Source organism: Giraffa tippelskirchi, chromosome 9 (genome assembly GCF_054371585.1).
Source record: "Giraffa tippelskirchi isolate mGirTip1 chromosome 9, T2T-mGirTip1v1.2.pri, whole genome shotgun sequence".
Lineage (NCBI taxonomy): Eukaryota > Metazoa > Chordata > Mammalia > Artiodactyla > Giraffidae > Giraffa > Giraffa tippelskirchi.
In genome coordinates, this window is record NC_137283.1 from 133,895,669 (window position 1) to 133,913,733 (window position 18,065).

The 18,065-nt window shown below is 40.3% G+C and overlaps 1 long non-coding RNA gene across 1 annotated transcript; it reads left to right on the forward strand.

Annotated features, from left to right (window-relative positions):
* Positions 1–1,487: 1,487 nt before the first annotated feature.
* LOC145521296 (uncharacterized) lies at positions 1,488–14,682 on the forward strand. The gene is made up of 3 exons (XR_014065301.1): positions 1,488–1,588; positions 14,009–14,171; positions 14,256–14,682. It is a non-coding gene; the product is annotated as an uncharacterized LOC145521296 (long non-coding RNA).
* The last annotated feature ends 3,383 nt before the right edge of the window (positions 14,683–18,065 follow it).

Genomic DNA, 18,065 nt, shown 5'->3' on the forward strand with positions numbered 1-18,065 from the left:
TTTCAGGCCTTATTTGGCGTCAATGTGAAACATAACAAATGTATCTTTCATACTAGTTCAAAGCAAACACTAATAAAGTGAGCTTTAAAATCTATATTGATTATTATCTATAAACTCCTAAGGTTTGAAAAAAGCTGTTAAAATTTTGGGGTGGACCGTACAGACAACAGTAGCGATAGTAACAGTTCTGTGTCCCAGGAGTTGAATTCATCTCTTTTCATGCCTTCTCCCACTTAATCCTCACAATGCATTGAGAGGTGGATGTTATAGATAAAAAATCCCATAGCTAGTAGGAAGCAGATTCAAGATTTGAACTCAGGTTTTTGGTACTAGTACCTTGTCTTCCAAGAAAGTCTCCTTAGTCAGATTTAGACTCATAAATACATAAATGTAGTCTTGCCTTTCCTCAAGATTCATTAGATCTCATTCTTTGATTTTCACAATTTTCTAATTTCCTAATTTAAAATGTTGTCTTTACAAATGGCCATACATGATGATATTTAGCATCAAGGAAACAGGCTGATAGTTAGTATAAGTACTCTACTTGCTATCCATAATTTTTTGAGAATTCATAAGTTTGTCTTGGCAATATATCTAAATTCTAATTTGTGGTTGAAATGACATGACTGGACATGGAAACTACACTTTGTGTCTAACTATCGAATTATTTGACTCTAATTCCTAAGGTTTCCAGAAGGCATAAACTTCTTTGTCTTATGCCTGATTCCTTCCTGGGGAATTTCATGCAAAAACCACGAATTTTTCATATCTTAGAAATCAAATCTGCTTTAAAGTCCCTCTGACCTTGATTGCTTATTCAACAAATGATACACTCTAGTCACTTGCAGAAACATGCTTTGTTGATAACATGAGTTTCTTATTCCTGTCTTTTGACCTCATTGTACTATTGTCTCCTGGATATGTATGTAACTTTGGGTGAATTCAAAGGTTGATAGTGCCATTATTTAGTTTATCAGCAGCCATTTGAATTCTGAATATCTCAGTTACACTGAATCAGGATTCTAATTATCTATAGTTAACCCAAAAGGTGCCAGATTTCAAAAGTATGTGTTTTCACTTCTAATTTTGGTCCAGGAATAGATTTTAATGTTCAGAAGAGTGAAATCACCTAAGGTTTTAGTACACAACACATTAACCATTATGGTTTCTTTGGCTGCTCTGAAGTTCTTCGAATTTGCACATATTTGATTTTGTTCTCAAGGCATCCACCAAGACCTGTTCTTATACTATTGGAATTGAGTAACCACTGAAGAAATTCAGAAAATGACCCTTTGATTTTTTATATTATTGCCTTGCAATAAAGTATATTTCAAAGAAAAACTAATATAGAAAAGAAAATCCACAAGATAATATATCAGAATTGAATCTCATGTTCTTTGCAACTTCCCCAAGGCCAGCTTTCAGCCTACACTGTTTTCACAATAAAGCAGCTGATTTCACATAACATCTGTCGCTATGGTGACAATAGAACAATGATAGCCGGAAAACTAATAGTGTTTTTCCAACTTGCCTTCTGGAATGTGTAGTGGACATGGAAGCAGCAGCAAAGCGTTTACTAAAGGGAGAGGTCAGTGAACCCATCCAGGCACAGCAAGGCAACCCAGCAAGGCACAGTTTCTGTTTCAAATCAACAAGAATAAGGGCTTTTGCCAATAGTTAGTCTCGAGTTACTGCATGTGTCCAACCGTTACCTGTGTGACGCCTAAATTTCTTGAGAAGAAATATAAAGAACATCAGTAAACATTGCTAGGGAGAACATGGCAGAAGGAAAGAAAGAGGGCTGGGGAGATGAAAACATAAGTAGCAATGTCTTGGCTTCAAATGATGTGAAGTGAAGCAAGCTCTGTGGGAAGGGAGAGAAAAGCAGTGGGAATGGGATCCAGGTGTAAGGCATGGAGGTACTGTAGCTGGCTCTGAGCTGTGTGGCAGCTGACACAGTCTATGTGGTTAACAAGACTACACACATTAGCTTTCCATATGGTAATGCTGGTGATGCCCCTCTGGCTGTGTATCACTAATTAAACTCAGATTAAAATATGGCAGGAGGGAATTCCCTGGCAGTCCAGTGGTTAGGACTTAGTGCTTCCACTGCTGGAGCCCTGAGTTCGATCCCTGGTCAGGGAACTAAGATCCGGCAAGCCAAGTGACCAAAAATGACACAACAACAAAAAATGATAGGACACATGGATACATGTAAAGTGGCTAACATGGGTTACCTTGGAGATGGGGTTATATAGGGGAAGGAGGGAAGAAAGTCTCTCAGGAGCCAAATAATAAAAAATAAGCATGGATGCCATCACCGTCTTGAATGTCTCTAAGATTATGGAAAGATGTGTACAGATATTAACTCTCCTTCATACCTTTGAGGGGGCTTACGTAGCACAGACAACCCCTAGGCTCTTGTTGACAGGGTTTTTGCCTGGGCGCTTGGAGTGAAGGCCTAATAGGAACCAGAATAAAATATGTAGACTGTTCCTTGCAGCCCCAGCATTCAGTTCTAGATCTTCACCCCACAGATTTCTTATGCTTTTTTTTTTTTTTAATAGAGGAGGAGACATGATGATAATGTAGGGAACAGTTTTCTGGAAAAGTAGCAGACCCAGAATTATATCCAAGAATTAAAAAAAAAAAGTCACTGAGTGACTTAAGAAACCTATGAAAAGTTCTCTGTTTAAAAAAATCTTACTTACAGATGCCTAAAATTCCACCTATAATTAGGCAAAGGGTAGTTGATAGATTTCAATTCATGGACACCCCCTTGAATTGGGTTGCCACTATCTAGTGTGCCATTCTAATTATTTACGGCCGTGTATCAAACCATCCCAACACCTAGAGGCTTAAGACAACAGTAAACATTTTCTTATGACTCTTCGTATCTGTAGAACAGGCATTCAGGAAGGGCTCAGCTGGTTGAGTCTGGCTTGAGGTCTCCCATGTGGATCAGTCAGACAGTGGCTGGGGCAGCAGAGGTCTGGAGCAGCTGGGGACTGGCAGAGCATCTCTCTCTCTTTTTATATATACGCGGTCTTCCGCAAGCCTTCCTAACTGCACGGTGGCCTCAGGACAACCGAATGGCTAAAGACCTCAAGGATGTGTATCCCACCTTCAAGAGCGAGTGTTTCAGCGAAGAAGGCAGATTCTGTGTCACCTTTTATGACTCAACCTTGGAAGGCCAGCAGAGTTGCATCTGCTACGTGGTGTTGGTTACAAGTGAGTCACAAATCTACCTAGATGCAAGAGGAGGGGAATTAAACCCCACCTCTTGGTGGGGGAGCAACAAGGTTCTAAGAAACACATGAGATGAGAGATATTGTTGTGGTCCTCTTTGAGAAATGCCATCTGCTGCCTGTGCTTTATTGTAAGGATTTTAGGGCCCAGGGTGTATAGGAATGCTGTAAGTGGTTTTTTGTTTATTTGTTTCTGGTTTTGTTTTTTTTTTCTGTTTTGTTTGTTTGGGTATTTCTGGCCAAGCTGCTCAGTTTGTGTGATCTTATTTCCTCAGTCAAGGATCTAACCCGGCACCTGGCAGTGGAATCACAGAGTTCTAACCTCTGGACTGCTAGGGAAGTCCCATGCTGTAAAGCTTTAACGTGTAGGTGTAGGTGTGTGTGGCAGAAGGTGACACGTGATGGAACCCTGGTTCGCTTGAATTTGTCCTCCTAGCACTATGCGCTTTCTTTCTCTAGCCCTTTTATAAAGTATCCTAACAGTAATATTTCCATATAGTTTTCTTCTTTGACAAAACACGTTGTCTGTAAACAAAAGATAAAACAAAAACACAGGGAAAAGATACAACCCCTCCTCCCCATAAAACCCAGAGTGATTTAGAGAGCAGAGCAGAGCAAGAGACCATGCAGGAAAGGTTGAGGGGAAAAAACCCAAAACCAGAGGTTGGTTCCAAAAGATGTCATAGGAACCTGCAGCTGTAAAGCCTACATAATACAGAGGTGGTCTGGGTACTATTGGGGTGGAGATTGTTTGTGGGGTAAACTTCTTAGAAAAGAGAATAATAAAATTTGACAGAGTTTTTCTACATAGAAATTAAAAGCTTCAGTATGGCAAAAGAAAACATCAAAGAAGTCAAAAGTCAAACAGTCTGGGAAAGATGCTTGCAATCAACATAGCAAAGGATTGTATTTCAAAGAGCTTCTAGCAAATGTGCAAGCAACTTATAAACAATCCAATAGAAAAATGGCCTAAGGATATCCACAGGCAGTCCACAGAAAAGAAAGGGAAAATGTCCAATAAATATATGGACCTTTGTCATCTGGGAAATACAAACTAAAACAAAAGCAAGCTATCATGCCTAACTATTAGATTCCAAAATTAAAAATGATAATATCAAACATTAGCTAGTGTATGAGGAACTCAGATACATTGTTGGTGTGACTGTATACTGCCATAATTTGTACAAAAGTTATCTGGCATTTTTATTAAAGTTGAAAATGCATATATCTTTAACATAGCTGTGTATACTTCTGACAATATATAAAGTAGAAAAAATTGCATATAAATATATACATTAAAGAGCATTTATTGTGGCAATTTTCCTATTTACAAAAGCTAGAAAAAAATCTCAAAACCTGTCAATAAGGCAATGATTGAATTTTTAAATGATGAAATTTTAGTCTATCGAATTCCATGTAATAAAGGAAAATAACAAGGCATATCCTCTGTACCTTGTCTTGGCTATCATTCAGTATATAATAAGAGGGGAAAAGTTACAGAATAATAAGCATATATATATTGTTATTTGTTTTATGAATAGTATAAAGAAAATGATAAATATATGTGCATATGATTATTTAAATGAAATATAGAAGGAATCATTTGAAATTTTCAGTGGGATTAACAAAGTGTTATTAACACCCACTTGAGATGAGATGGGAGAGAAACTTAATTTTACTTGACAAGCATCTTCATCTTTGGAAATGTTTCTGTAAGCCAGTATAGGTGTTTGATCCAAAGACGAAAAAAAAGGGATGTCCATTATATGTGCTGGCTAGTCCACATCCTGATCAAGTAATTATCTATTGAATGAACAAATGAATATATTGGATCAAGGGAGCCTGAGATTTCTTCAGTTAAATCCATTTTTAAAAAATCATTGGGATAATACTTTTATTCTTTCCCTGAGAAAGGTCATTCCAGTAAATCAGGTTTCTATTTGGATAATTCAGGCCTATGTAGTATCATCAAAATAATTCTAGTAAAAAACAAGAAACAGTAAAATGTAAACATCTCTACTGCTGTTTTATTTAGTTGGAGGATTGAAGATTTGCAGCACAGATTTTCCAGCTCGATTCAATTTTTCTGCCCAAATTGACTAGCAAATTCTCATTTCATGCAATTATAGCACTTTATCACCTTTCATTATAAAATGTTTTCCTTTAGGAATAGACCATTTTCGAGAGCAAGTTTTCTGGAGTGATTAAAATCTTGTAGTTAGCACTGCATCCTTTTGAAAATGGAATTTGAACAAAATCCAAGAACAGTTTAAAATTCAACTTCTTGCTTTGGAGGACTTCATTATAAAACCCATCAAATACTAACAGTGTACCCAGTAAGAGTCCATGTTTCTATTCATTGTGTTATTTTTATCACCTGAAGACAACCGTGGCTTAAATTTTGATGAAAATTCTAGTTCTTCCCACCCACGATTATCACTATTTGAAGCTAGGTGGTCATTTATGATCCTTATTGTCAAGAGAGAAGGGGAGAGGCTCCTCCTCCTCCATGATGGCCTCTTCTTTAGCACCCAAAGCTCCTATTACTTATACCCTGGATGGTGAGTTCTTCATCACTCACACAGCACACAGGAGCAGGATAGTCTCTGGAGATAATGTGAGACCCTGAGCCTCACCTCCTGGCTGCTCCATGAAGGTGGAACACTTACTAGACAAAGAAGTATCCATGAACTCCTGCTTCTCCCAATTCCCAGGTTCCTGTCCAGTCTGGGAGCACGACAGGATGGCTGTGCCCTCTGAGAAGGGAGCAGTCACTTTATCTCCCACCTGCAAACAGGTTGGGAGGCTTATGCAGACGTTGGTAGGGTAGTTCACACAATAGAGGCAGGATCACCTCAGGTGTCTTCGAGAGTGTTTGGTCATAGAAAATACGGTACAATGCGAGAGTTTTTGTGCAGATAGAGAATTTTTCCAGGCGATGGGAGGGAAGCTCAATTTAGAAGGTCTTATTACCTGCCAGACTGAGGGAACACACAGCCTCCCTGAACCAGTGACAGGCAATCCACAGGAGGCTCAGAGCTGAGGAGTAGACGATGAACTGCTCATTTTCCTCTGGGGAGAGACATTTTTCAGAGAGATCGGGACCCTGAGGGAACCACTTTAATTCTGTGTAATTAGGGAGTGAGATAGACCACAGAAATTCAATTGAACAGTTGCCGTGTCTGAGAGCCAGGCTTTGAGCTATTATAGGAAGCCTGGAATTGTTGGGATGCTGGCATTAAATGTCATTTAATGAGGAAATGACCATTCCAACAGGACTAGCCTAAAATAGAAGAGGATCAGGGCAACGTGCAGGTGCCAGACAGATGGGGGAAAAAAAGACTCAGACCAGACCAGACCAGGAAAAAGATAATTCCTTTAACCATCTCTGACTAATGATTTTACTGATTCCCAATGAGGAGGAATTGAAAGCTAATAGAAAAACCACAGGATATTCAATTTGTAGTTTCAATGAATTAGGATACATGTTATTTGTGAGAACAATTAATGCATGTGTGTCTCTTTCCAAGGGCTTCCCAGGTGGTGCAGTGGTAAAGAAACCACCTGCCAATGAAGGAGACACAAGAGATGCAGGTTAGATCCCTGGGTCAGGAAGCTCTCCTGAAGGAGGGCATAGCAGCCCACTCCAGTATTCTTGTCTGGAAAAATCCCATGGACCAAGGAGCTTGGTAGGTTACAGTTCACGGGGTTGCAGAGTCTGAGTGACTGAGCACAGAGCACCCAGGGTGTCTCTCTCCACAGGTGTAAGGTAAGTGGAGGCATCTTTGCCAGATGGTCCCGCAGGTACTGAACCCAGTATAGAGATGCAAGAGAATCACACACAGCGGTACTGGCCTCGATGAAGCTGACAGACTGCTGGCCTCACCCAGCCTGGGTCCTCGGAGCTGCTCGGTGTTCCTCTCAGACATGGTCACTATATAGCTCCTTCCACTCAGAGGCATGGGCCAGAGGAGGCAGGGAAACGATGAAATCACAGGCAGTAATTAGCTACACCATAGTAGTTGATCAAGTTCAGTTCAGGTCTCATTTGTACATTTTCTAAGGCAAGGTTTCTTTTGGCCGCACTTAGGCTTCATTGTGAGCTTCCCAGGTGGCGCTAGTAGTAAAGAACCCGCCTGCCGGTGCCAGAGACATTGAGATGCGGGCTTGATCCCTGAGTTGGGAAGCTCTTCTGGAGGAAGGCATGGCAACCCATTCCAGTATTCTTACCTGGAGAATCCCATGGACAGAGGAGCCTGGCAGGCTATAGTCCACAGGGTCACATGGAGTTGGACACCACTGAAGCGACTTAATACCCAGGCCTGCACAGTTTTCATTGTGGTGCAAGGGCTTAGTTACCGCTTATGGGGTCTTAGTTCTCTGACTAGGGATAGAACTTGGACTCCCTGCTTTGGGAACATGGAGTCTTATCTACTGGACTGCCAAGGAAGTCCCCTAAGGTGAGGGTTTAAAGACTCATTGTTGTCAACTACAGATTCTAATTCAGTAAGAGGTCTGCAGCAGGGGCCCAGAAATTGCCTTCTCTCTAAGCTCCTCAGATGAGCATAATGCAGGGGGTCCATGGTCAACAGTTTGAGAAATGCTGCTTGGAGAAAACTAGATCTTGAGCTAAGCAGTTTGCAGATTTATTGCAGAGTAAACAATTGAAATTTCACGGTGGCTATTTCCAGTCCAGGTGTGTAGATATGAGCTGAGATAGCAGGTGTTGTCAATACGCAGAGTTTTGGGGCCCAATTGGCCTGTCACTCTTCGGGTTTCCCACACTGTATAGTGATTTCCTTCTCAGAGATGCCAAGTAAGGCTTTCATAAATATGGAAAGGGAAATATGTTCATGCAGATTAAAAATCATACCCCAAGTTCAGCCTCTCTAGCACTCCAAGTAAATCAATAAAAATAAAAACTAAAATATGCAGAAGAGGATACCACTGTACGGTAAAAGAGGCAGTGGGAATAGTTGTGAAAATGTCAGCAAAATGCATTCCAGGAACAGCAGCATGGGCCTCCTGGGTGCATGGTAAATTGAAGACACGCAGGACTCGGTTCTTTCTGTGAGCAAGTACCTGTCTCAGGCACTCAAATTAACACCATATATAAATGCTAGTGTGTTACATTTTTTCTGAGTATATATCTACAATAGGAAAAAGTCTTTGGTGTGCTGGCTGAAATAAATCAAAGTTCTTCTCAAGAGACCTTAACAAATGGAGGTCAGAATACTTTATGGAGATGACACTATGTGAAGCTTCCCTACCTTGGGGATCAGGAGATTTATCCCTCTTGACCTCTACATTAATGGTGGATGTTTTTAAATTGGTGCATCCCTGAAAAAAGGCAATTCAAAGCTGATTTTGAAGTTCTTCTCCTACCTCCTCTAATATCATTATTGATAGGGCCATCTCTTGGTTATTGTAACTCTGACCTGGCTTAGCGAAATCTCTCCCACAACCTAAACCTCATCTGTAATGATGTGCTAGCTGACATTACTTAGTTTGAGCTTTATCTTCTTCAGTCACTGTTTGATGAAGATGCTGATAAACCATGAGGAACAAGACACAGAAAAAGTGAGACAAGTGGGAAATATATGTTGATAAGATACAACAAATCCTGATTCCTGACTTTGTGGATCTTAATGGGGTATCTATGGTATCTCGCTGACCCCCAACTTCACATCTATGTTGAGGGAGCTCACTACTTCATATGCACCTTCTAGTAAGTAGAGCTTTACTAGATATTGCTGGAAAGTTACTATGTTTTGTTGGTGTTAGTCACTCAATTGTGTCTGACTCTTTGCAACCCCATGGACTGTAGCCCCCCATGCTCCTCTGTCCATGGAATTCTCCAGGCAAGAATACAGGAGTGAGTAGCCATTCCTTTCTCCACAGGATCTTCTTGATCCAAGGATCAAACCTAGGTCTCCTGCATTGCAGGCAGATTCTTTACTGTCTGAGCCACCAGCGAAGCCCCTGAAAGTTACAGACTGGTTCAAAACTGGGAAAGGAGTATGTCAAGGCTGTATATTGTCACCCCACTTATTTAACTTATATGCAGAGTACATCATGTGAAATGCCAGGCTGGATGAAGCACAAGCTGGAGTCAAGATTGCCGGGAGAAATATCAATAACCTCAGATATGCAGATGACACCACTCTTATGGCAGAAAGCAAAGAAGAGCTAAAAAGCCTCTTGATGAAAGTGAAAGAGGAGAGTGAAAAAGCTCACTTAAAGCTCAACATTCAGAAAACTAAGATCATGGCATCTGTTCCCATTGCTTCATGGCAAATAGATGGGGAAACAGTGGCAGACTTTATTTTGGGGGGCTCCAAAATCACTGCAGATGGTGACTTCAGCCATGAAATTAAAAGACACTTACTCCTTGGAAGAAAAGTTATGACCAACCTAGACAGCATATTAAAAAGCAGAGGCATTACTTTGCCAACAAAGGTCCATCCAGTCAAGGCTATGGTTTTTCCAGTAGTCATGTATGGATGTGAGAGTTGAATTATAAAGAAAGTTGAGAACTGAAGAATTGATGCTTTTGACTTGTGATGTTGGAAAAGTCTGAGAGTCCCTTGGACTGAAAAGAGATCCAGCCAGTCCATCCTGAAGGAAATCAGTCCTGAATATTCATTGGAAGAACTGATGCTGAAGCTGAAACTCTAATATTTGGCCACCTGTTACGAAGAACTCATTCATTAGAAAAGACCTTGATGCTGGGAAAGATTGAAGGCAGGAGGAGAAGCAGACAATAGAGGATGAGATGGCTGGATGGCATCACAGACTCGATGGACATGAGTTTGAGCAAACTTTGGGAGTTGGTGATGGACAGGGAAGTCTGGCGTGCTGCAGTCCACGGGGTCACAAAGAGTTGGACACAACTGAGCGACTGAACTAGAAATATCAATATTGAGTAATAATAGAATTAAAATCTATCTTTCTTTTTAATTCATCTCATCTCAACCCTTGTGTTTTGTTTGTATTTTTCAATTGAAGTATAATTTCTTAAGCCTTGTGTTTAAAGACAGTTCTCCTCTTCGGAGTAAGATCTTGTTTGATCTCTTACTCTACCACATGTAATTCAATCTCATGCCACCCCCTTTATTTGGGGCTGCCTCACCATGTGGCATGCAGAATGTTAGTTCCCCTACCAGATATTGAACCTGTGCCCCCTGCGGTGGAAGCATGGAATCCTAACCACTGGACCTCCAGGGAAGTCCCGCATGCTACCCCTTATTCTCTGTCCATGTAGACAGTCCATACATAGAGCATCCATGTTTAGGTGGTTGTGGTAAGCTTTTTGTGGGTGAACTGAGAGTAAAGAGAGAGGAAAGTAAAAGACACAAAACACAAAAGAGCATTCTTTTTTGAGAAAAAACAAATCCCAAACCTGTCTTAAAATACAACAGGTCCTACTACTTATGTTTATGATGATTTTACATCACTTATTTTTTTGAGTTTGTGTCCTTACCGGTGAAATGTGAACGATACCTACTTACATGGTCATCCTAAAGATCAAATGAAATAATTAGGGTTGTCGGATTTAGCAAATAAAAATGAAGTTAATTTAACTATGCCCCATGCAATATACTAAAAATACTTTAAAATTATTGGTTATCTATCTGAAATTAAAATTTGCCTTGTGTCCTATACTTTTTCTGATACCCCTAGAAATAATATGTGGCCATTTGTTGAGTACTTTTCATGTGCCAGGGACCACTAGGTACTTCAATACATTGACCATCATTCCAAAAACGGCTGAAAGCAGTTATCACTAACCCCATTTTGCATGCAGGATGTGGAACTTTTCCAAAATAAAAAAGCTAGTAAAAAGCATAGTCAAGATTCAAATCCACTATACCATGCTGCTTCTTTAGTTGATTGCAAGTATTTTGAAAATGGAGAGTACTTAAGTGTTTTATTATCGCAAAAGTTCTCTCTGTTCCTGACTCGTCTCCTGGGTACAGCAAAAAGAACTATAGAGAGTAATGGGGATATGGAGATTAAGAGGTGCCATCAAGTGTAGGAAAAAGTCTGTATTTGCCTCTCAACTTTAAGGATGATGGTCTCTTGCCAGGAAATATGCTGTGTTTCTAGGGATACGAGGGCAAGGGTGTAGGGGCTCTGTAACAACATCACAGTGTGTGATGCAACACAGGAGATTATCCACTGCCAAGCCCATGCCAGAGCAGGGATTTGTTGACTGGCTGGGCCTTAGAATAAATTAGTTATGTAAGCAACCATATTCACATTTTTACTTTCTTCAGCAGCTTTCAAATAACCAGAATATCCTAAATAATGGGTGCGTGCGTGCTAAGTCACTTCAGTTGTGTCTGACTCTGTGCAATCCTATAGACTGTAGTAGCCCTCTAGGCTCCTCTGTCCGTGGGATTCTCCAGGCAAGAATACTGGAGTGGGTTGCCATTTCCTTCTCCAGGGGATTTTTCCAACTCAGGGATCAAATTGCAGGTAGATTCTTACTCCTGAGCCATCTGGGAAGCCCCAATAAAGCTGTTAGGAGTACTGAAATTAATGTAAAATACTAAATACAATTTGAAGGTGTGTATACTAGCTAGCAATGACTCAGATTTTTATTTTAATGCAGTCTGTGTACAAACAACATGCTTGAGTTCCAAATGGAGTATAATTATTTTTTCCCTGTTTGGTCTTTTTAAACCCTAACTTTTCACTTAACAAATCTCTTTGTATGAGTCAAGAACAACAACCTTGCCTTTTGTGATTTCCAGCAAGCACAGCACAAATATTTAACAAATATATATCATGGCATGGATTGTTTTGCACTGCATGCATAAGAAATTTATGGATTTAAATTTAATTTGAAAACACAATGAATTCAAGGTACTATTCCCAACACAGTTGGGTAGATTAAGATTAAAAAGTCCCACTCTATAAATTTGATCTGTCTGCAGGGTATATTATGCTGTTTTAAGTCAAAGAGTGTCCCAGAAAGACACTAACAAAATTTCCAATAAGATGGGTAATTTTTTTTAATATCCCACTTCCAAAAGGAATTTAGAAATAGGGTTTTTGCTCTCACATAGTACCTAGAAAAAAATCATTTGACCAATGACTTGGAAAAATTAGCAGTGATTTCAGTATATCACAAAGGTCTTATCTTCTATCACAACCTACATTAGCATGCTTGAGTTGTGTTATAACGCATTCTGTCTGATTTACTTATTAGATGGAGGGTAAGATTATTTCTACTTTCTTAGTCCACATGATGATGAACTCTGATCATTTGAAACAGTTCACTATGGCAGAATGCCTTCTGTTGCCAGTGCTAAGAATCCTATTTAATGGCAAATTATAAAATCTCTGAGTAGCTCCCAGCTGAAATTGTTTGTATTCTCCATAACAAATCCTTCCTTTGAAGTAACTGCTATCTCAGAGGAGACTGTGGGCATTTAAAAAATCTGGGTCACTCCTCATGCACTTCAGAAAGAAATCTATGATAGACAAGGCCTAAGGACCTATCTATGGCTACTGGGAACTGTGGGAAGTTGTGAATAAAGGAGGTGGGGGGTCCAGAGTAGCTTTCAGACTCTGACTCTCAGCACCAAGATTGCCAAATACTGAAAACCATGGGTGGGAAAAAAGTGAAAAAGAGATCTTTGTGCAAATGTATAATTAGAATGCTAATCTTATTCACACTAATAATGAGCATATTCATATTAAGGAAAGGATGACAAAGGAGTTGGTTTACATGGAAGGATAATTAAAGCTCAGCAAATATTATTTTTTCCTCTAACATTGACCATTATTGAAGGAATAGTCACATTAATATCTTTTTGGTTAAGATATTTTAAAATGTCTCACATTGATATTTATCAGGGCAAAAGGTCATTTACAATATTTACCTCTGACCGGTCAAGGATTCAAGTGGCAGAAAGTGAGAGGATTACTTCCTAGGTTATCAAGGTCATACAAGTACACACACAAACTCAGAGACCCTCTTGGTGCTTTTTATTTTCTTTATGTTTCTTTTAATATTTTCTAGATATCTTATAAGAAGCACATTGTATGATGAGGCAGTATAAGTAAGAGTGCAGACACTGGAGCTCAAGTCATAGCTAGACTCTGCCAATGACTGCTTTGGGAACTTGGGGAAATTACCTCAATTCTCTGTGTCTCATCTATTCATCTGTACATGGGGTTTAACATCAGAATATAATCATAGTGCTGATCATACTCAACGAAAACTGAATATTTTGACATTTGAATATAAATTGGGTGGTTGTGAACATTAAATCAGTTAATATAGCAAATTAACAGCATCTAGTAGGCTAAAACCTTCAACAGCTATTGGCTATTAATAGTTTTTACTTAGTGACTTAAAAAAAAAGACAAAAAAATTTTAGAATTACTTGATGATAATGATTATTAGTGAATATTGCCAAACTCATTTCTAGCATTTAACAGCTTCTGGATTATTTCTCCAGACTGACATTTACCAACCTGGGTGACACCGCCAGTACTTACTGAGCATCTGCCCCCTGCCTCCTAAGCACATTGGCTGGTACAATGGGGCTTACTGAGGATGCTCTGAACTTGGATGATACTGATTTACAGGTGTAATTGTTTGGTAAGGCTGCCATAACAAGGACCACAGATGGATGGTTTAAACAACAGAAATTTATTTCCTCACAGTTGTAGAGGCTAGAAGTTCAAGGTCGCAGTGTCCACAGGGTTGGTTTCTTCTGAGGATCTTTTTCTTTGGCTTCTAGGTAGATGTCTTCTGATGGCTTCACATGATTTACCCTCTACCTGTGTCTGTCTGTGACATCATCTCTTCCTTCAAACCTACTGGATTAGGACACATACATACCTCCTCATTCTACCTTAATTACTACACTGAAGGCTCTAGCTTTGAATAAGTCACATTCTGAGGTACTGAGGGCTGGGACTTCAACATAGGAAAGGGAGAGGGCAGGGGGCACAGTTCAGCTCATAACAAAGAGTTTTGCTTTCTAGGTGGAAGATGGAATATAAGGATGAAGGCACTGCAGTCAGCTGTCAGCAGATTCAGCTCAGTATTGCCTCGAGGTTTGGCATCAATCCTGTTCTCCCTCAGAGGATTTTATGAAGTTCTGGTTCAATAGCTCAAGTGACTGCTTGCATCATATCACTCTTTCTCTGACTTTTTGATACAGTTCTGACAATAATAGCATCTACCTTGTATACAGCAACTTCCTATGTGCCAGGCACTATGCTAAGTGTTTTACTTGTATTTCAGTTTCCTTCTTGATGACTCCAGGATCCACTTAATTCACTCTTAAGGCAGTGTTACCTAAAAGAAACATGGTCAGCCATCACAATATAATTGTAAAATTACCATACTCATGACTAGAATTTCCTCAATACCATAAGAGATTATATACAATATGTACAATTATGTGTATAAGATTTTCTATTTATGTTTTTGTTCTAATTTTATTTTTTTGGCCACACTACATGGCATGTGGGATCTTAGTTCTCCAACTAGGAATGAAACTACGTGCTCCCTGCTTTGGAAGCATGGAGTCTTAACCACTGGACCACCTGGGAAGTTCCCTATCTATCTTTTTAAAGGCAATATTATTAAAAGCCCCTTTCCCTCCTATCCACTTTTCTAGTATCACCATATCTCTAGTCTCTCTCTTTTCCAAAATTCTCGAAAATTTCTTCTCTTGTCTTTGTCCTAGTGTAGGCACATCTTAGTTATATTCCTCCTTATCTTCTATCCCAATTCTGTATCACAAAAATTCTAGGGACAGCTTTGACAATAACAAGCATTCCTTGGAGGATATGGGAGCAAAATAAACTGAGAGGCTACCAGCAGAATCTCCTTTAGCAGATGAAGAAGGGGACCGGCTGGGCATTCTTAGGATGATAAATTGCTCCTCACGTGAGCGTTGCCTTTCTCAATCCTGACACCAGCTCTGGGCTAGGTTCTATTCTTATCTCCATTTTCAGATGAGTAAAATGAGGCTTAGACAAATTAAAGAGCAAGGAAGTATCAGACTCTGAACTTGAATGCAGGCCATTTTATTCCAAAGCCTACACCCTTCATAACTGCCCACATGGAACTTTAATGTGGCTGGTATGTTTGCCATTATTCTTGGCCACCCATCATTTGAATGTCCTTGTATCTGAGAATACTCCACATTATTTTGCTGAGTTCATGTGCTATGATAGAAGGTGACAGTGCCTACATCCACTTTTGCAGCATCGCTTTCAGCTAGGGCATGGCATGTGAACTTGGCACTGCCAGTCCTACTCCACTGCCTGCCCTCTACTTGCAACCCCATCAATGCCTCTAAAGTCACACAGATGTTGCTTTGGAAGCTACTGACATAAAGAAGCAGAAGCCATATATAACACACTCTGGAGACAGTGGCAGCTCCATATATTATCTGCAGCTGGTAGTGTCTGAGACACAAGCAGTGCTTGGCATCTTCCCTGGACCAGGTTTACCTTGTGATTTGGCAGGTGGCCCTGTCTGAATGCCCCCAAGCCTGCTTCTCTGGCTTACCCAGAGATTCTGTGAGTCATCCAACACCATTGTAATGAATCCTCTTTCTGCCTAATTTAGCTAGATATAGTTTCTATTGCTTGTAAAGATTAACTCAAACTGATTTGAGTGCCAACTGAGCTTTTTTGTTTGTTTCCATCAAGCTACATTAGTCTCCAATTTCTTCCAAGAACATTCCTTGCCTTGTCTTCCAAAGAACTTCTCTCTCACACTTGTTCCAAGGAACTAAAATTATGTCTGTAAGGTTTCACCGTGTGACTGAGCCTGGCTTGACACTTGCTACTAGACCAACTAATGTCATTGCTTTCCCAACATCACCTGGTCCTCACGCCCATGCATCAAGTACCTACTACAGATATGACTGTGAAGATAACAGACTATGAAAGAGTGCAAAACCCAGAGCTCACTGTCAGGAACAGAGAGCTTGGTCCTATCAATGAGACACCAACTGAATTCCATAGCATCCCCTTCCTCTGCTGTCTCCAATTTTCTTTTCATAGATTTTCAATGTGCCAAACTATAAATCTCACTTGATTTTTTTTTATATTACAATCACTGTGAAAATATTTATGAAAGAGTCAAGATGCTTTTGGCTGACAGTGACTGAAATCTGGCTCACGCCAACTAAAGAATTCTGTGACTCCTGAGGATGAATATGGCTTCAATATGGCATGGCTAAATCCAGGTGCTCCAACAGTATAACCAGGGCTTGGGCTTCCCTGATGGCTCAGACAGTAAAGAGTCCTCCTGCAATGGAAGAGACCTGGGGTTTGATACCTGGGTCAGGAAGACCACCAGGAGAAGGGAATGACAACCCACTCCAGTATTCTTGATCTGGAGAATTCCATGGACAGAGGAGCCTGGCAGGCTACATGCCATGGGGTCACAAAGAATTGGACATGACTGAGCAATTTTCTTCTTCTTCTTTTTTCTGTCATTTACTCCCTTAATGGGTCTCTCTACTTGCCAAGCAAATGGTTGTCTGCCTATGCTTAGATGCTCGGTCGTGTCTGAGTCTTGGCGACCCTTTGGACTGTGGCCCACCAGGCTCCTCTGTCCGTGGAATTTTTCAAGCAAGAATACTGGAGTGGGTTGCCATTTCCTTCTCCTGTCTGTCTATAATCCCAGACAGTTTAATGACAAAAGTATAAAGAGTATTTCCCCCAAACTCTGAAGCCCATCTTTCTGGGCAGGATTCTGATGAGCTAGCCCATGTCTGTGGTGGAAGAGGGTGGAGTGCCACAGTGGACAGATTTACTGGGTCAGCATACTGAGTTTGGCATGTAAATCTCAGTGCAGCACAGTCTTACCCCTGGGAAGTAACCACTGACAAGAGAGCTGCTTAGCTCCTGCTTTCTGTGGTGGCAAGACTGCAGATGTGTAAACAAATAGGTAAGATCTTTCCAGGGGATGCCGAGTACTCTGAGGGGAATAAAGGAGAAGGATGTTTTGAAGCATGATTGGTTTAATCCATTACTTCAATAATATCCCTTAAGCAAAGAAGGCACCAAGCACAAATCTCATTTTGTTGCTTTTTTTCTAAAGATGACTTGGAATGGCTGACCTTTAAAGCACACAGTGGTCTCTTCTAAGATGGAAATATTTTAGAAGATAATATGAAATGAATCTGAAAAAATCATTATCAATGACTTAATTTAGGAACTAGTCCATCTGAATGCAGAGTTCCAAAGAATAGCAAGGAGATATAAGAAAGCCTTCCTCAGTGATCAGTGCAAAGAAATAGAGGAAAACAACAGATTAGGAAAGACTAGAGATCTCTTCAAGAAAATTAGAGATACCAAAGGAACATTTCATGCAAAGATAGGCTCGATAAAGGACAGAAATGGTATGGACCTAACAGAAGCAGAAGATATTAAGAAGAGGTGGCAAGAATACACAGAAGAACTGTACAAAAAAGATCTTCACGACCCAGATAATCACGATGGTGTGATCACTCACCTAGAGCCAGACATCTTGGAATGTGAAGTCAAGTGGGCCTTAGAAAGCATCACTACAAACAAAACTAGTGGAGGTGATGGAATTCCAGTTGAGCTATTTCAAATCCTCAAAGGTGATGCTGTGAAAGTGCTGCACTCGATATGCCAGCAAATTTGGAAAACTCAGCAGTGGCCACAGGACTGGAAGAGGTCAGTCTTTGTTCCAATCCCAAAGAAAGGCAATGCCAAAGAATGCTCAAACTACCGCACAATTGCACTCATCTCACATGCTAGTAAAGTGATGCTCAAAATTCTCCAAGCCAGGCTTTAGCA